This window comes from Sturnira hondurensis, unplaced genomic scaffold (assembly GCF_014824575.4).
Source record: "Sturnira hondurensis isolate 20B ecotype Veracruz unplaced genomic scaffold, ASM1482457v3 Scaffold0017394, whole genome shotgun sequence".
Taxonomy (NCBI): domain Eukaryota; kingdom Metazoa; phylum Chordata; class Mammalia; order Chiroptera; family Phyllostomidae; genus Sturnira; species Sturnira hondurensis.
This window is the reverse complement of record NW_028090025.1, coordinates 6680164-6700736: the sequence shown is the minus strand read 5'-3', so window position 1 is coordinate 6700736 and position 20573 is coordinate 6680164. Positions and strand designations below refer to the sequence as shown.

Sequence of the window (20573 nt, the reverse complement as noted above, 5' to 3'; positions counted from 1 at the left end):
GAAGTCTGTGTCAAAGAGAGTGTGTACATGGTGAGAACCAATTACATACATTTTGCATATAATGCCATGGGATACTGGTGCCTAAGTGTACACAACTACCTGAGGGATTGGATGTGGGGCATGATGGGAATAAGAGAAAATAAGAATATTTTCCAGGGTTTGACCTGAGCAACCAGTACATGTCAATGCCATTTATTGATATAGGAAAGGCTTGAAAGGAGGCAAATTTGGGTCAAGAGTTCTGTTTTGACCATGCTAAATCCAAGATGTGGATGAGACCTCTGAGTAAAAATTCCAAGCTAAGAGCTGACTATGTCAGAGTGTGGCCTGAAGGTGTAAATTTGAGAGTCATTAACCTAAAGATAATACTTTAAGGGTACGCATAAAAACAATGTCAGAGATCACTGGCTCAAAGAAAAGGAAAGTTGTGCGTTTTTAAGTGCAATTACACAAATTTTAAAAACCTGGAATGCTCTATCTTAAAGTGCTCCAAGCATCCCTCAAAGCCTCTCAGGATCATCAAGTGTGCAACTCTTGCGTTATCTTCTAAGTACACCTGCCTTAGATCTGCAAGCACCACTCTCAACAAGCAAAAAGCCCTGTGACATCATTTGTTTGAAATAAGAAGAAGAACCTGAAAGAGCTTTTTCGGTTGTATGTGCCTCCCATCAGCACTGCTTTTTGATTTTTAAAAAATTGCAATTGGGCAATATTTAGGCCACAGTATAGTTAAATTACACTTTTTCCCAGATTTGCCTTGGGGACACAACAAATGGATGTTGTCTCCATGGGAAATGAGCTCTGAGGCCTTCAATGTGGGAACACAACCTGCTTGCCACTTACAGGTTACCAACTGCCATTGCATGACTATAATCAGACCCATCCCTAACTCTAAGGAATTTATAATATAATAATAAAAGTAGTAGCACTAGACAGCATTATTTATTAAGCATTTACTATGTGCCTGGCACTTTACAGACACAATTCTAGTCTTCACACAGACTTGATGGGGAGGTATTATTTTCCCCATTTCGCAGATGAAACTACCAAGACTCAAGACTGTGTCTTATTTAAGAAGCAGATCTGCCTTTCCTTAGACTTTTCTGCAAGCCTAGTTTTTTCAGGAAGCCTTATTATTATTTATTGGGGCATCTCACTTAGCTCTCTTTTGTGCTCACCCAAGTAGAAACCTCATGTCATTCTTTTTAAAATCAAGTACAGCTTCTAGCCCATAATGGGTACTCAAATATTTATTAAACAATAAACTAGAGACACAGATATGACAACATGCATAAAAAAACACCCAGATTTATTAAAGGGGTAGAACTGGGGCCCTGGCCGAATAACTCAGTTAGTTAGAGTTGTCCTGATATGCCAAGGTTTCAGGTTCAATCCCCGGTCAGGGCACATACAAGAAGCAACCACTGAATTCACAACTTCAATGGAACAACACATCAATGTTTCTCTCTCTCTCTCTCATCCTCTCTCCCTTCCTTACTCTCTCAAACCAATAATTAAAAAAAAAACAGGATGTAGAATTCAGAAAACCTCCTGAAATATCACTTAGTCGAGAGGTCATTACCTGGCTGGCCCCAGGTGGACTGTAGCCTCAGGAATGTATTGGGTGGTTTTCAAATTCTGAAAAATGAAAGGTCCTATTAGCTCTGAGCATTCAAAAGTTGGAAAGTTGCAAACAAAAATTCAGATTTTTTTGGCTTCCCTTGACCTCTGATAACACTGGTCCCACATCCCCAAGGTAACCAGGGAGAGAGAGAGGCAGAATAGGGGCTGCCCTTAGTCCCATTTGGATTTCCACCCCAGCTCCTGTAGGCATTCGAATCTGCAACCTGAACCATCAAACTCCCTTATTTATTAGAGAAGCGAGAAAGCTGAGGCCCAGCACAGCACTGTGACCTGCTACCAGGGGTCCAGGTGTTCTCACTCCCCGCAGTGGCCCCATCCCACAGCGCCCCCTGCACAAGGTACATGGGCACCTTGAAAAACGATTTGCCCTGACTACACATATACCGAGACGGGTACACAGCCACATCTTTCTCTCAGTATGAGGAAAAAGACTAACTATGGGGGTAGGGTTAATAAAAAAAGATCTTGTCAGTTAAAACAATTGCAGGGCAACAGAATTTCTACTGTCTTTTATCACAGGTTGGCTTATTCTAATCTGAGGCTCTTTTCACTTCCTTAAAAAAAAAACCAGTAAGTCCAAGTTAATATTTATTCCAATTCTGAGACAGCCTTGGTTTCACTTTCTGAATCACTGGGTAGTGATCCAGTGAGAAACGAGCAAAAGAAGAAAGTGGAGGATGGGGTGGACGGAGAAGAAGAAACAGCTGGTTTAGGAGGAGGCCTCCTGGGAGCAGCTATTAGACGATGTGGTAATTAATAATATGGTGAACAGATTGTCTAGAATATGTCCAAATGTGAATTAAAGTGTTTCCTCCTGCTTTACTCACTCTGTAGGCCCCTCTAGAGTTGCTTACTGAATTTAATTCCTCTCCCGGTCATCATCCTCCCTTCCCCCAGCCAGAGCATCCATTCACGGGGTGGAGGGGCTGGGGCGCGGAATCACCAGAAAACCAGAAAAACAAAAGCAGCGACCTCTGAACCCGATTCTGTGAATCATTGATCTGTAAGTCAGAAAGTTTCAGGCACATGCTTCAGATTGCACTTTTTGTACCCTAGGCCAGGGCTCGTCACATTTTATTGTGTTTGCCAGTCTCTTGGGATCTTGCTGAAGTGCAGGCTGATTCAGCAGGTTTGGGCTTGGACCCGAGATTCTGCATTTCTAACAAGCCCCCAGTCTTGTCCGGGGACCACACTTCAGAGTACCCAGGCCCCAGAGCAAATCACTGGTTCTCAAACTTGCCTGCCCCTCTGAATTACCTGCAGGACCTTTAAGAACTACTGACACCTGGCTCTCTCTGCCATACTCTGATTTAGTAAGTGTGGATGAAGCCTGGGCTTTTTGGCTTTTTCAAAGTTTGCCAGGAAATGCCAGTATGAAGCACAGTCAGAGAAGCACTAGAGCCGTAGCTCTCACACCGTGGTGCACACTGGAGTCACCTGGGGGCTCTGCTCAAACAGATTGCTGTGCCCCACCTCGCAGGGTCTCTACTGGTCCTGCTGGGGCCTGAGAATTTGTAGTCCAAGGAGGTGCTGCTGCAGCTGCTGCTGCTGCTGGTCTGGGGGTCGTGTTTCGAGACCCCCTGCAGGTAGGCTGGGGAAGAGGAGAGAGACCACACAAACCACAGCTGTGTCACCACAGGGAGGCACTGATCTTCACGTAAAGAAGCTATGTTGACTGTCCTGCTACCTGGAGAGGACTGTCCACCAACGACAGGCAGCCTATGGCCCCTGCTTTATGCCACATGACTTGCTGGCATTGCAACCTGTCCACTCCATGTGGACAACCCCCTTCGCCATAGTTCAGGCCAGTTATAGCTCCTCTACAACACAGGGTGGGGGCCTTGCCTTTGGAGAGGTGGTGCTCACGGGGAGGGTGACTGTCCGCCTCTGACGAGCTGGAGACTTTCCACTAAGTGCAGGTGCCGATAGAACATCTATCCACCCCAGTTTCATTAGGAGCCTGTGAGGCCGTCCACAGAGATGGTTTGTGACCCTGGTTCTTCCGCGAAGGGCAGAAGAGCTTCACTGTAACCACAAGGACACTGAGATATGATGGAAGAATCAGGATTAGCCCTAAAAAAACACTGAGCTCTTTACTCCAAAGGGTTATTTTTCTGATTAAGTGCAAACGTTCCTTCAACTTTTAATTCATTTTTTTACATCAAAAACAAGAAAAAAAGCATCCCATACATATACAACTGAGATGGGGCAGAGGTGAGGGCCAGCAGATCTTTTAAAATATCTTTTTAAAAAATCTTCCCCAAAGAATATTTCTTTATTTACCTATTTGTTTTCTTTCAGGGACATTTTCATAATCAGTAGTCTGAGTTTAACTAATCTTTTTAAAAATTTAAATATATTTAATATATAACATATAAATTTGGGGTGTATAACAGGCTAATTTAGTATATTTATATTCTGTGATCTGATGGCCATTGTAGTGATAATTAGCACCTCTGTTATGTCACATAATTATCACTTCCTTTTAGTGATTAAAATAATTCAGATCTAGCCCTGGCTGGTGCGGCTCAGTGGATTGAGCAAGGCCTGTGAACTAACGGGTCACCAGTTCAATTCCCAGTCAGGGCACATGCTTGGGTTGTGGGCCAGGTCCCCAGTAGAATAATTCAGACCTAGTCTCTTAGCAGGTTTGATAACTATAATACAATATTGTTGTCTGTAGTCACTATAGTGTGCATTAGAACTCTAGGACTTACTTTCTGCTTGTTGCAAGTTTGTTTAATCCTTAGAAGAAAATAACCCCAAGGGTGTGGGAAGGAAAGTGACATTTATTAAGCACCTACTATGTCTTAAGGATGCCACAAACTGCTATGTCTTGATTAGCTCACAAATTGCAGTAGAAAGCTCTGTTATCACTGAAAAGATGACTGTCTGGAACTTTTTCGAAAAAATGTTTTATGCAAAGTCGCCTACTTAGACGAAACATTCTCACAGAGCGAGTGATGCACTCATTAAACATGTAGGGCTGGGGACGTGCGTGGGCCATGAAGCCGTAGAAATTTTCTGGACCTCACATGGTAGCCATGAAAACTCTTGCTGAGAGCTGGTTATGTGACGACACAACAAAGTTTTAGTGATTGCTTTCAATGGTTTTGCACGCCTACAGGGGACCCAGGATGGGTTGGGCGTGGTAAGGCCAATTTTCGCCTGCTGGCAGAGACTTTCAGTATTGTTTTGTTTTGTTTTGTTACGTGTAAACCATAAATTATATAGTGAAATGAAGCCATGAATGAGGCAAGGGACTAATTTTTTCCCTCCTAAGGACTGTATCAAACATTGGCCTTCAAAATGACTGTGCTCATTCATCTAACAGGTGTGTCTTGGAACCTACTACATGGTAGGCACTGCGTTTACAGCGGTGAACATAATAGATACAATCCCTGCCCTCAAAGAGCTTCAGAGCCTGCAGAAGAGATATGAGTAAACATACAACCCAGTGCTGTGTATTGAGACTTGTCATTCTATCGTAGAGAAACAGCCCCTAGTTGTACCTATAAGAGAAAAAGAATGAGGAGATCATTGGTATTGGAAGTCCAGAGAACATGCTGTTACCTGGACCCCAGAAGGTGAGGGACAGGAGGTAGGTGAGCAGTTGGTGAGGGGAAGAACATTTCAGCTAGAAGTGGAGCGCCCTTGGGGTGGGAAAGAACTTGGCAGCCTCCAGGAACTGAAAGAAGAACCATGGAAGAAAGAGGGTGGATTAGTAACAGTTCTCCAAAGAGAACCAACAGGATATATACGGAGAGAGAGAAAGGTGTTATGAGGCGTTGGTTGGACGCTGGAGGCAGGGTCTCGCAGTCTGCTGGGAGCCCAGGAACGCCGGTGGTGCAATTCCACCTCAAGTGTGAAGGCCTGAGAGCCAGCAGAGGCAACAGTGTCAATTTCCATCCAAAGGCAGGAGGAGATTGCTGTCCCAGCTCAGCAGTCAGGCAGAAAGTGAGAATTCTCCCTCCCCTCCCCCCTTTTTTGTTTGTTTTACCCATGCCTTCAACTGAACAGACGAGGCCCACGCATATCAGGGCGGGCCATCTACCTTACTCAGCCTGCTGACTCAGACTCCCAGGATCACATTTAGATACCTGGGCATCCTGTGGCCCAGCCAAGCTGCCATATAAAATTAACCATCACAGAGGATGACCGTTAAAAGAGGCCAAAGAGGTGGGCAAGGATGTGTGGTGTGTACTGTGTCCACTTGGTTGAATTGGAAATGTTTCCTAGAATTCTCTTCCCTGTTCGGTTAGCCGGGCGAGGCAAGTGCAGCAGCAGCCAGCACCAAGGGTCACCGTGGTCAGACACGGTGGTGCACAGATGCAGAGACACCTGTGGGTTTCACCTGCCCTTGCTCTCCTCAGCTCTGCATCCAGCTCTTTTCCTGGCTGCTGACCCTGTTGACCAGCAGTGGCCCCTGGTCTACCACCAGATGCTTTGTGGCAGTAATGACATGGAGGCACAGCTTGCCATAGAGGCTTTCCTTGGCCAAATTTGATTTTGGTGGCCAAATGTGCTTGGCTGGTCAGAGGGACTGGTTAGTGCCTTCTTTGATCTTCTAGTTTCCCTCTCAGACTGTCCACTCCTCGGCTCTTCCTACAGCTCTGCAGGATCTAATTCCTAGAATGAATCTCTTATCCTACAATCTATAGTGTTTCTTCACTGAACCTGACTGCCACAATGGGCCACACCACACAGGCCAAGGTAAAGGCTAAGGGAAGCTACTGAAGGCTCTGAACCGGGCATTTGGCCTATGTCTATGGGTGGGGCTCCTTTTGTCTACAGCCAGTGTTCAAGCCCCCGCTTCCCACCACCGCCTCCCCCCTCAATATTTTGAATAAGGCAGGGCATTGGGCAGGAAAAAAATGCCATCCAGATCTGCCCCACAGCTGGTTCCCTGTGTGTTCAGACCTCACTGGCAAGTGATCACCATGAGTTTGCTCCTCAGTTGTTGTTAATTTCCAACAAGTGGGATTAATGAGTAAAAAACTGCAATCCTTTGTGGTGGTGTTTATAGGCAACAGCTGTGGCGCAGGCAGAGGAACAGGTTAAATGAGTTGACTTTTGGACCGAGAACAGCTGGAAATCTGCCCTCCCTCGGTTCCCATGTGCTCAGCTCCAGAGGCAAGCCCGTGTAATTGGCAGACAGAGGCTGGGTGGCTACACTGCAGAGTCAGCAGGGAGCTTTAAACATGCACCGTCGCTCCATTGCAGACCATTTCCATCCCATTTCTAGGGGTGAGGCCCAGGCATCTCCACTTTTTGTCAGCGCCCAAAATGATCCCCTGAAACAGCCAGGGTTGAGAACCGGTGCGACCTTAATGAAGAGGTTGCACACAGCGGCACCCATGGGCCATATCTGATCTAGGTTGGGTTTTCCTAGACAGTGTTTTCTTCCAGAAATTTGAATTTACTGCTGATATTGAAACAGAAAGATTGTAAAGGACAAACCTGAACTTCCAGCTTCTCTCCTTGGAGAACCTGCAAGGATTGGCGATATCGGGCCCACGTTCCCGTGTGACAGCAACAGTGAAGAGCTTCCCTGAGGAAGCTGTGGGTTCTTCTAGTAGCTACAGTCTCCCCTGACCTCTAATGTTTGCTCAGCCTGTTTCACTCATTTTATTAAGCTCCTGTCCCCTGTAGACGTGGGATTTGGGGCCCTCCCAGGGATCAAGAGGAGGGGTCGGCGAACTATAGCCCTTGGCCCAAACCTGGCTCACTGCCTGTTTTTGTGTGGCCTGCAAGCTAAGAATCGCGTTTACATTTTGAAATTGCTGGGAGGAAAGAATGATTGTGATACATGAAAGATTAGGTAAATTTAAATTCATGCCCTTATTGAAACAGAGGTCATGAGCATGCTTGCTTGTTTGTGAACTGTCTGTGATGCTTTCATGCCACAAGGGCAAAGTTAAGTCGTTGCAACAGAGACTGCATGGCCAGCAAAGCCTCAAGTATTTGCTATCTGGCCCTGCGCAGAGCAAGTTTGTCAGCTGAGGCAATAGGATTTGGAATTGGAGAAAGCAAGCTCTGAACCCCAGATCCATTACTAAGCACCTGAGAGAACTTAGGCACATTATGTCACCTCTCTGCAAAACACAGGGGACCGTGATGGTGTGAATTAGGTGGCTGCGTATGTCCCACAGCTTTAGTGCCTCGGAAGTGCTGAATAAATTGCATCTAACGGAAGAATGAGACTAAAAATTATCCTTTTTGAAACTGATGGTGGTTTTCAATGAATAGCGTAAAAGAACCAGGGTTCTTTAACTGTAGGAAAAAAATGTTCATTGCTATTCCCTTTAAGAGGTCCCAGTGTTATATCATTAAAGTCTCTCTGAAATAATTGAAATTGAGTTATCATTCTACATATCTTTTAAATGTAAAAACTGTGATATTTACCATATAGAAAATCACCTTTTTACTCATCGTTATTATTGTCTTTTGCATGAATAGTAATTTAAAAAGGAACAGTCCATGTTGAGTGCAAGCTGTCTTTTCTATGATATATATTATATTGTACACCTGAAGTTTATTAATTACCCAGGAGCTGATATTCTCAATAAAAAAATGAATATTCCTCTGTTTGATCAAAGTTAGCCAAATGGAAGACTTGGATATAAATATTTTTAATCCAATTAAATCATCAGAACTGATCACGCACGTGAAACACACATAACATAAAATGGGCCATTTTAAAGTGCACGATTGTGCGGCACTAAGTGCGTCCACGGTGCTGGGCAGCCGAGTTCCAGACTTCCTTCATCACTCCCAGAGGAAAGCTGGTGCCCACTAAGCAGTCGCTGTCTATTTCCTTTCTCCTGAGTCCCTGAGAACCACTAATATGCTTTCTCTCTCTGAGCATTTGCCTATTCTGGATGTTTCACTTCAGTGGAATCATGTATTTGGGGACCTTGTGCGCCTGGTGTCCTTCACTAAGCACCTGGTTCCCAGGATTCCGTTTCTGTTGCTGCAGTATCAGTACTTCCTTCCTTTTTGTGGCTGGATAGTATTTCACTCTATGGATATCCCATGCTTTGTTTTTTTCACTTATCTATTGATAGACATTTGGGGCTATTGTGGTTAATGCTACATGGACATTCAGGTACATGTCCTTGTCTGAAAACCTGTCAGAATTCCAGTCTCAAGCCCCTTTAAGTGAGTGCTAAGTGTCTTTGGAAAATATGAGCTAGTTGATAGGACAGTGAAAGACTGAGGCCTCGCCGTGGCTGCGGGGCTCAGTTGGCTGGAACGCAGTCCAGTACACCAAAAGGTTGCGGCTCTGATCTCCAGTTGGGGCTCATGCAGGAGGCAACCGATTGATGTCTCTCTCTCTCTCCCCCCATCCTCTCTGTCTAAAATCAATGAAACAACAGCAACAATCAAAAAACATATCCTTGTGTGGGGATTAAAAAAACACTGAGACCTCAACGAAAGGGTCTTTTCTTGTTTTAAATTGATTTGAGAGAGAGAGAAGGGAGAGAAACATCGATTTGTTGTCCTACTTGTTTACGCCTTCACTGGTTGGCTTTTGTGTGTGCCTGCCTGGGGATCAAACCCACAACCTGGGTGTATCAGGAGGGTGCTCTGATCAACTGAGGCCAGAGGAAAGGTCTTGGGAACACATTTGGTTGCTTGCTTAGTGCCTGTCTCACCTCCTTGAATGCAAGCACTGTGAGGGCCAGGATTGTGTCTGGTATGTTCACTGCTGCACCTTGAGAGCCTGAATACATAGACAATGGCCTGACCACATATAAAAATAAACATCTGACCCACAATCTGCATCAACCAGTCCGGGAAACTGTCCCACTAGCTACAGTAACCAGCCCAGGGAGCCAGCCTGCTATCTCAAAGTCAGACTTGGAGGAAGTCAGACCACTATCTCCAACAACCAGCCTGAGGAGCCAAACAATTACCCCTGTAACAATCGGCTTCAAATGGCCAGAAATTGACTAATAACTGACAACTTCCCTAAATTTTGCCTTTCTCTGGACCAACCAGAGGAAGCCAAATGTGCACTCCAAGCCGATCACCTAGGATAGGTGGACACCTACCTATAGGTGGGTGTCTCCAGCTTCCCCATGCTGACAGCCTTCAATGTGGGCACATATGGAGCCCTCCTTACTTCCAATACGAAGTTTCCCCACCCTTCTGCTGACTTTGGAGTCTGCCAAAACACAAATATGGTGGGTGAGCCCTTGCTATAACAACTTCTGAATAAATACCTCTGTTTGTTCTCCTTTGGATAGATAGTCTTTATCGATGTCCACAACCTCCATCACCTGGACAGGCCTTGCACACAGAGGGTATCTGGACCGTCACTGTCCATGATGTGAACATGCATGGCCGAGGAGGGGTCAGTGCCATCTTTTCATTCCCCTGCTGGGACACTCAAGCCCACAGCACACTCCTTGGCCTGACTGCAGCCCCATCCTCTCTCTAACTCCAGACCTGCCCGCACAGTGAACAACTCACCATCTCTACCTGGACATCCACAGGCCCCTGTGTTATGATGGGTAGATAGCTGGTTAGGTATTATCAAAAGAGAAGCCAGAAAGCTGGCTAAGCCTGATTATGTTGGGAGACTATAGTTTCACAGAAACTCCAGGGAATAGTTGAAATTGCCCTGCCAAATGGATTAACGTCCAAGTGGGCATGAAAGACCAGTTTCCCAATTTCCCTAGGGAACAACCAGCCAGCTCCCCCCATTAACAGGGAGAGAAATAAGCAGTGAGGGAGAAATTCCCCTGCTGAGGCATGTGCAGTAGAACCCAGGATGGCACAGGAGGAGGTCTATTTACTATGAGTGTGTGTGCAGTAGGAGCAAAAATGGTGACCATGAAGCAGAGGAGAAGAACCTAGGAAAGGGATTGGATAGGAGGAGGCACCGGCATAGACAGGAAAGAGCCAGGACAGTTTGAAAGAAAGCTCACTCTAACCTAAAAGCCCAAAGAAATACCATCAAAGTTTAACAAAAGCTTCCGGCTCATGCTCTCCCTTAAGCAGCTGCACAAGCCACAGTGCAGCACCAATCGTGGCCTGAACAGGAACGGAGACGGTGCTGGATGACTGGAGCCTTGGAGGCCAGGCTAACAGCACAGCTGCTAGGGGTCTGGGCCCTCTTCCTGGGCTCAGTGGGGACAAGTACGGGCCTGTGGCCCCAGAGGCTGGAAGTCATCAGCAGCGAGACAGAGCCAAGCCATCTGGTCGTGGATGAGACATCGCCTTACCCTTCCTTTGTTTACGCTCCTATAAATCTTGCTATTGTACTTCAAATCCTCTGCATGTTTCTCTGAAATGCATTTCCTGTGAAACTGTGGAGTAATGCTATTTCCTCTGGCAACACCTGGGACTCCACATGTCGCAGACCTACCAGGTACTTCCTCCCTGCCTCCCGTGTACCTCTTCGACCATTTTCCTCACCCAGAATCCCCACCAAGTGCCCTGGCTGGAATGTGGGAGTCAGCCTACCTCCTCTCTGTCATCCTCCCCACCCCATAATCCGTCACTAAGTCCCGTTGGTTCTATTCCAGAACACCCAGTGGGTCCACCCCTTCCTCCATCCTGGGTCAGGCCTTCATTGCAGCAACAGCCCAGAACTGGTCTAGCTGCCTTCAGTCTGGCGTCCAAAACAGCCAGGAGACACGTCCTCTAACAACCCATTTCTGACCAGGAGACTTCTCTGCATAACAGCCTCTCTCAGTTACCATCAGGTTAGAGCCGAAACTTAAGAGAAGAGGCTTCCTGGAGCCTGCCCACCTTTGCCGCTCTAACTGGGGTGCAGCCTACATTCTAATCTTTTGAGCACTTGAAGGCACTCCCTGCCTCCACTCCCTCTCACTGTTCCTCCCTGCCCGCCCCAAGGCTCAGGCTGTTGCCTCTACCAGACACACCTCCCTCCTTTCCCTTTCCCTTTCCCTTTCCTTCCCTACTTGGCAGGTGGCTCCTCTTCTTCAAGCCTCAGGGAGTCACTGCCTACCTAGTGAAGCCTCCTGGTGCTGCCACAGTCCCCTCCCGATACCTGATGCTCTGGGCTCCTTGCAGCAGGACGAGACTTGCTGGTCAGTCCTCTCCCTTCCTCCAATCGAGCAAATTCCTGGAGAACAGGGGTTTTCGTGTTTTAACCTTTGTCATCAGAGAACCAAACATAATGCCGGGCACTTGGCAGATATCAAAACGTCAACATTTGTTGAGCAAATAAATGTGTGCTAAAGAAGTGAGCTAAACCAGGGTAGGATTTCCCAGTGGACTTTAGGGCCAGTAGCAAAACAGAGGCACTCTCTACCCCTGATTTATTGGGAAAAAATTGATATTTGATAGCTAGATAAAAGCAAAGAAGTCATCATTCTGAAAAAAAATGAGGAAATGAACATTTTGTTGAACTTCTTTACGAGGCTTTTGGCTATCTAGGGTTTTATTTCCTATTCTTATGTTCCCAATTTTACTTGTAATAATTGATACATAAAACTTGTTTTTGAATAAATATAATCCTTGAATAATATTTATTTTTTAATATGGACGATATGAACAATTATACAACCTTTTATTAACTTCTCCGTTTTTGAGAAAAATGGTGTAGAATAAGTATACATCATTTTTTCTTTTTTTAAAATTAGGACCCATGGGAAAGACTTCTTTCATATTTCTTCCCTTCCTTTTAAAAAACACCTTAACTTCTATTGAGTAAATTTACATTTTTACTATTTTGTGTTTCCCTCTTTGCCTGACTTCCATGAAGCTCAGAGCTGAATTTGTGGCCTACATTTTATAATTATTTAGTAATACAGTGCATGCATTTCTGACCACTAACTTCACAGGTTATTATTTAACTTTTATTTTTCCTTTTGATTTTTTTACCTTTACTTTTTGGGCTTAGCTATACTATGGTTACAATTTTTTAATTAATAGATATTTTTAAGAATCATTTTATAGAAATAGCAGGTTTACAGAAAAATCAAACAGAAAGTACAGGGGCTTTCCACGCACATACTCCTTCCCCAAAAATTCCCCCTATTACTAACAACTTGCATTGGCAGGGTCTGTTTGTTACAATCGATGATACGATAGCAACATGTTATTATTAACTACAAATTTATAACTTATGTTAGGGTTCACTCTTTGTATTGTATGGTTATGCATTTTGACAAATACATAATGCCATGTGTCCACCATTTCAGTATCACACGGAACAGTTTCTTGGCCCTAAAAATCCCCAGTGATTCACTATCCCTCTGTCCCCCGACACCTACTTCTGTTTCTGGTTTGAATTACATAAGAAAAAGGCCAACACAATCGCGGTTCGATTCCCAGTCAGGGCACATGCCTGAGTTGCAGGCCAGTTCCCGGTTCCCAGTTCCCGGCAGGGGACAGATGAGAGGCAACCATACATTGATATTTCTCTCTCTCTCTCTCTCTCTCTCTCTCTCTCCCCTTCCCTTCCCCTCTAGGATAAATAAATAAAATCTTAAAAGAAAGAAAGAAAGAAAGAAAGAAAGAAAGAAAGAAAGAAAGAAAGAAGCCAGAAAGGAATCATACTTATTTTATCCTATCATCTTTTTCATAAAAACTTTCAGACATCCCTAAAGGTTGGGAAAATGACGCAATGAACACCAGGATGCTTTTCCATGTGTATTCAACCATTTTAAACACTTCATCATTTTTGCCTTCTATTATTACTTATTTTGTTTTATCTTACTTACATTTCTGACCCATTGGAAAGTCAGTTGCAGCCCCTGGGAACAGTTCATTCTTCAGTACTCAGCATGCATCTTGTAGAACTAAAGACAGTCTCCAGCACAACCTAGATGCCACCCTGACATCTGCAGAAACCAACAGCGACTCTGTCCTATCGTCTCGTGTCAAGCCCACACTCACATTTCAGAATGCCTTCCGTGACTGCTTCGTTTTCTCAAGCCAGGACGCCACTAAAACTCCTGTTTGGCATGACTGTTGTCTCTTTAGTCTCTTTTTATTCGGAACAGTCCTCTCATTTCTCATCTCTTTCCACCCTTTTTTTAGTTGTATAAAATATACATGACATACAATTTGCCTTCTGAACCCTTTTTAAGTGTTTGTTCAGTTCAGTGGCACTAAATGCATTCACATTGTTGTCCAGGCATCACCACCGTCCATCTCCAGAACTTTTTTCTTCTTGCAGAACTGAAACTTTATCTATTCTGTAATGACTCCCTATTTATTTTCCTCCCGGCCCCTGGCAACCACCAATCTACTTTCTGAATGATGTGGACTTTTCTGACGTAAAAAACCTGTAAATATTTAATGTCTACATCTTCATGCATTTGATGATAAGTATATACCTGTAAAATTGTCACCATAAATAGTGCTGTAAATATAAATAACCATCATCTCTGAAAGTTTCTTCCCTCCCTCCTTTTTTGTGGTAAGAATATTTAACATAAAATCTACCCTCTGAACAAAATTTTAATACAATACAGTGCCATTAGCTATGTGCACTATGCCGTTCAGCAGATATCTAGAACTTACTCATCTCTCATAACTGAAACTCTGTACCTTTGGCCAACGCTCCCTGGACCGCTCTCCCTCTGGCCCCTGGGAACCACCATTCTGTTCTCTGCTTCTATGAGTCTGAGTATCTTAGATTCCTGATGTAAGTGGGATCATGTAGTATTTGTTCCTCTGGGCCTGGCTTATTTCACTTGGCATAATGTCCTTCAAGTTCATCTGTGGCGTAGAATTAATACCAATCTTTTTAAAGCTCTTCTAAAAAATAGAAGAAGAGAGCACGCTCCCAAATTTATTTGATGAGACCAGCATCACTATGATACCAAAGCTGGACAAAGACAGCACAAGAAAACTTTAGGCCAATATCCCTGATGAGTATAGATGCGAAAATCCTCCAAATATTAGTAAACCAAATCAACAACACGTTAAAAGGATCATACAACCTCACCAAGTTGGATGTGTTTCTGGGATGCAAGAATGATTTCACATACCCAAATCAATATGATACACCGAATAGACAGAATAAAGGATAAAAATCACGTGATCATCTCAACTGATGCAGAGAAAGCATTTGACAAAATCCAACACCCATTTATGATAAAAAAAAAACCTCAACAAATTAGGTATTGAAAGAACTTACCTCAACACAACAAAGGTCATATAAGGAGAGCCCACAGCTAACGTGCTCAATGGTAAAAAACCAAAAGCTTTTTTCCTAAAATCTGGAGCAAGGCAAGGACGTCCTTTCTCATCATTTCTAGTCAACAAAATACTGGACGTTCTCACCAGAGCAATTAGGCATGATAAAAATAAATAAATAAAAGACGTGTAAATGGGAAAGGAAGAGATAGCATTATCTGTTTTCAGATGATACAATCCGATACAAAGAAAACGTTAAAGGTTCTATAAAAAAACTGTTAGAACTAATAAATGAGTTCAGCAATGTTGTAGGATAAAAAATCAACACACAAAAATCAGTAGATTTTTTACACTAATAATGAACTTTCCAAAATGAATGATACTGACTTTAAAAGAATCAGGCCACTTGTCATAAAAAATGTCCCACCTCTGAACATGTCTGATCGCTTCCTCCTGGGTTAACACCCTTCCCTAAATTTCTCGCAAACTAGAAGGTAGTTCTAGAGGCTTGGTTACATTCAGGCTAACCATTTTAGGGGCAAGAAACCTTCTCAGGTGATACATCCCTCAGAGCGCATCTTACCAGGAAGACACACAGCATTATGCACTGCAACATTTTCTGGGGGCATAAGGCCCCTGCAGGACTTAATCTGACCTTGAGCCAAATGCAATCTCTGCTCCTCTGGTCCCCCCTGAAGTGTCTCCAAGTTGGTGTCTCCGCAATTTTTGTAGTTGTAAACTTCAGGCTGCATTTTCTCCCAGCCACTGTGCCCTGGCCTCAAAACCGACATTAATCTTTAGCAGTCAAGGATGAGAAGAAAATATTCAATTAAATTGGCTTTAAGTGCCCTCTGCCTTCGCTCCCATGTTCAGAAGACTGCTTTAATCTCAAAATGTATTTTTACCCTTTACTTTTTGATCATTAAATGGACATGGAGTTCTTTGCTTTGATTTTACCATCCTGGTGCATTTTCCTCCCAAAGGTGTTGATGTGGACAATTTCAGAAAATTTCAAAGAGCAGTCTTAAAATCTGGACCCAGGTTCAATCATTATCCCTATTTTCTCTATTTCCTTAATTAAAAAAAATATAAATTTCTAAATTGGCTTAAATTCTGTGGAGAAGGAAAGAGGAATGGCAAACATACATATTTCCATAGAAGTTTGCGGAGGTTGGACAGAGTAGGGAGCTGATAATAATGATTATAATGATTTTATAATTATGAAAATAGCTACTACTTACTGGGCCCCTGACACATGACTGCTTGCATGGCATCTCCTCCCTCCCCCAACACCAGATTTCTGATTCTCCAGCATCAACTCGCTGTCCAACAATTCAATTCAACCCAAACACTACATGGAGTTAGTGTCAGGTAGTGGATAACAATTTAAGGGCTCAGTTCCGCAAGAATGCCCCGCTTTAGATGCCAGTCACAACTCTCGGGCCACCCACACATCTAACCAGCTGCTTACAAATTCAGGGGTTTTCACAACTCCCTCCTCAACATCAAAAATGTTCTAGAAGGGATTCTAAAACTCAGAATACACGTCACTTACATTTGTAAATTTATTGCAAAGGATAAAACTCAGGAAGAGCCCTGGCTGGTGTGGCTCAGCAGAGTGAACACCAGACCGTGAACCAAAGGGCTGCTGGTTCGAGTCCTAGTCGGAGCACATGCCTGGGTTACAGGCCAGGTCCCCAGTAGGAGGTGCTGGAGAGACAACCATGTATGGATGTTTCTCTCCCTCTCTTTCTCCCTCCCTTCCCCTCTCTAAAAAAATATATATATAAAATCTTAAAAAAAAAAACACAAAAAACTCAGAAACAGCCAAATGGAAGAGGCAAGGTGTGGAAGGAGGGGAGCACGGAGTGCCATGCCTCTCCGAGTGTGTCACCATCCCCAGCACCTGAATGTGTTCACCAACCCTGGGTTCTCCAGGCTCCTTGTACAGCTCAGTCTTCAGCTTCCACACCCCTCCCCTACCTGGAGGTCAGCAGATGGGGCTGGAAGTTCTCACCCTGTAATCACAAGTTTGGGCTTTCTGGTAACCAGCCCCATCCTGAGACCAGGGCCCCATCCTAAGGCACCGCATTACCATAAACTCAGCTGTGACAAATGGGCTTGTTATGAACAAGACAAAATATCCCTATCACTCAGTAGATTTAAGAGTTTTAGGAGCTCTGTTCCGGGATCAAATATATTTCTCAGGACAGCACATTGGTAGAGTCAGAGACCAGGCCAAGTGCTGCAGATGCAGTGGACAGTGGGGGAAGAAAGAAAGCAAGGTTTGTGCCCTCACTGAGCTTGGAGTCTCGTGGGGAAGACAGGCAGGAAAGTGGGCAATTAAAGTTGATTTTATAAGCAGTAAAAAGGAGATATAAAAAGAATGCAGAGGAAGGGCACTGAACGAGGAGGGGAGGAGGTAAGGAAGAGGACAGAGCGCTTTACACTGACTGAAAACTGAATGTTCCCACGCAAAGGAATGAAGTTGGATCCTATTTAACACCACATACAAAGTCAACACAAAATGGATTAAAGATCAAAATGTAAGAGCTACAGCATCTAGTTCTGCTTAAAAGAAACACTGTGCATTAGTCACCCCTCAAACAAAAATAGGTATTGAGGTTAGCCTAAAGTCTGCCCAAAATAGTGAAGCAGCGGTCAATTGGCTTCTTTTCAGGAAATTAGAGATACATTGATCCGGTTTCTAAAGAGAAATATGTATTGCTGTAAAATAACGTTTAAATTCAGACCAGTTTAAAAAATGTAAGAGCTAAAACAATAAAATTCTTAGAAGAAAACATAAGGTAAAAGCTTCCCAACATTGGATTTAGCAATGGTTTCTGGGATATGACACCAAAGGCACAGGGAACAAAAGAAAACAGGCAAATTGGACTTCATGAAAGTTAACAATGTTTGTGCATCAAAAGGCATTATCGATACAATGAAAAGGCAAGTCGCAGAATGGGAGAAGATTTACGTACCAAATACCCGATAAGAGATTAACATGTAGCCTATCTAGAGACTCCTAAAATTCAACGACAACAAAACAAACATCTCAAATAAAAAACAGACAAAGGACTTGGACGGACATTTTTCCAGAGGAGATATGGGAACGGTTGGTAAGCACATGGAAAGATGCTCAACGCCACTGATCATTAGGCAAACGCGAATCAAAACTGTGATGAGATACCACCTCATATTCGTTAGGATGACCATTATCAAGTAAAAACAAACCCCAGACTAGAAAAGACCGAGTGTTGGTGGGGATCAAGAGAAGTTGTTACACTTGCGTGTTAAAGGTGGGCAGGTAAAATGGAGCAGGTGTGTATGGCGGTTTCTCAAAAATGAAACACAGAATTACCTTATAATCCAGAAATTCTGAAATTCTCAATGTCAATTTTTTGGAAAGAATCAAAAGCAGGACCCTGGGTGGTATGTCTCATTTGGCTGGCATCATCCTGCAGAATGAAATGTCACAGGTTCAATTCCCAGTCAGAGCACAAGTCTGGGTCGCGGGTTTGGTCCCCAGTTGGGGTGTGCGCAAGAGGCAAACAATTAATGTTTCTCTCTTACATTGGTGTTTCTCTCCCTCTCTCTCTCTCCCTCTCCTCTCTCTAGAATCAATGAAAGAAAAAAATTTAATTGAAAGCAGGGTCTCTAAGAGATATTTGTACACCCACCACTCATAGCAATATTATCCACAACAGCAAAAACACGGACAAAAGACCCAAGTTTCCATACATGGAAGAATGGATAAACATAATGTGGTGCACATACATGATGGGAGATTATTCAGCCCTAAAAAGAAAGTAAATTCTGACACATGCTACAACACTGATGGACCTTTAATTCAGCACGCTAAATGAACTGTCAGGCACGCACCCACACAAAACAAATACTGTCCAGTTTCATCATTGTCACTACCTAGAGTAGCCAAAACCATAGAGACAGACAGTGGGGGGATGGCCGTCAGGGAGGGAGAGGAGGAACACGGAGAGCTAGTGTGTCATGGGTGTGCAGTTGCAGTTTTGCAGGATGAACACATCTAGAGATGGGTGGTGATGGCCGTGGAGTAACACGAATGTGCATAAGACTCCTGACCTGTGCACTTAAGAGTGATTAAAATGATCAGTTTTGCATAATGAATGTCTTATCAAAATGTTAAAAGAGACAGTAACAAGTGTTGGTGAGGACGTGGAGAGGTTGAAACCTTCAGACACCCCTGGTGAGACTGTACAATGGTGGGAATGGCCTCGCAGTTCTTCCAAAGTCTGAATGCAGAGTTACCATTTGACCCAGCAGATCCACTCCTAGGTGTATACCCAAGAGGAATGGAAACATCTGTCCCCATAAAAACTTGTGTCTAAACAAATAGCAGCGCTAGTCATAATAGCCCCAAATGGAAAGAACACCAAGGTCCATCAGCTGATGAATGAATAAAAAAATGTGATATATCCATGCAATGGTATATCACTCGTCCATAACAAAAAATGAAGTGTGGTTTACATTACAACCTAGATGAATCTTGAACATGTTATGCTAAGTGACAGAAGGCAGACACGAAGAAGTCGCAGATTTCGGATTCCATGTATGTGACATGTCCAGAATAGTCAAATCTATAGAGACACAAAGTCGATCAGTGTTTGCCAGGGCCTGGGGGAAGAGGTGGGCAATGAGGAACGACTACAACAGGAGTGATGTTTCTTCGGGTGTCATGAAAGTGTCCTGGAATTAGATTGTGGTGATGGAGGGAGGCACATCTTTGTGACTATACTAAAAACCACAGAATTGTACATTTTAAAATGATGAACTAATGGCATATGAATCATATATCAATTTTTAAAATGACAAAAGACTCACCTGGAGATCTTGTTAAAATGCAGATTCTGAGGCAGTGCATTCAGGGCGGAGACCTGAGATTCTGCATCTCTAACAAGCCCCCAGCTCCTGCCAGCCCTGCTGGTCCATACCCGGCAGCAGGTCTACGCTGTGGCCTGCCTCCGATTGAGGAGCTCAGCTTACCCAACACTACAGCCCTGTACCCGGAGCCCTTGAAAGGGCAGCTGCCCAAGAACAGGACACTGAAGTCAAGTGCACTTCAGCCCCCTCAGTCACCAAGCAGAATACACACGGTCACTGTAATGGGACAGTGTCATCAGATCAATGTCTCTTGTTGTGCAAATAATCTCTGTGGCATGACCTGGGCATTTACTAGAAGCAAGAGACCATTATACAGCAGCTGCCTTGTGTTATAGCCTCCACACACATGAAAGGTACAAATAAAATAAAACAAAATAAAATAAAATAAAAAAGGGAAAGTTTACAGGCCGATTTAACTCACTATTTCTCATGGCTGAGCAAAAAGTCAGTTTTTAGATGTTTTCCATAAGACTTTTGATTATAGTTATTAATCCCATGCCAGAAATCTCAGTTCTTTGAGTTTTAAGTCTGTAACTCGTGTTGCTGACGGCTTGTTTTAATTTCTTTCTCGAATCCTGCAATAATGTTGTATTAGACAAATAGACAAAAAGGGAATGATTGAATTCCAGGCAAAAACCGATTGAAAGAGCCACAGATGCAAATCAAAGACCAACTAACACGCAAACAAATTTCTTCCTTTTCTGGAAATGATAATGTGTGGGAGAGTAAAAAGAAAGCGATCACTACTCACTGAACATCTAATAGGTACCAGGCACTCTTCATGGGTTACTTGTTTTTATTTGTTAAGGATCCCGTTGGGTACAAGTAACAGAATATGTGACGATAGTGGGTGTCTTCATCAGCTATTGCTGGGTAATGAA

At 43.7% G+C, this 20573-nt stretch overlaps 1 long non-coding RNA gene across 2 annotated transcripts; it reads right to left on the bottom strand.

Annotated features, from left to right (window-relative positions):
- Window positions 1-2632: 2632 nt before the first annotated feature.
- Window positions 2633-18305, bottom strand: LOC119002035 (uncharacterized). 2 transcript variants are annotated; one of them, XR_005069666.1, is made up of 3 exons: window positions 18134-18305; window positions 9702-9814; window positions 2633-3686 (listed from the first exon to the last, which is right to left on the bottom strand). It is a non-coding gene; the product is annotated as an uncharacterized LOC119002035 (long non-coding RNA). The 2 variants fall into 2 exon arrangements; XR_005069667.1 differs by lacking the exon at window positions 9702-9814.
- Between the last annotated feature and the right edge of the window lie 2268 nt (window positions 18306-20573).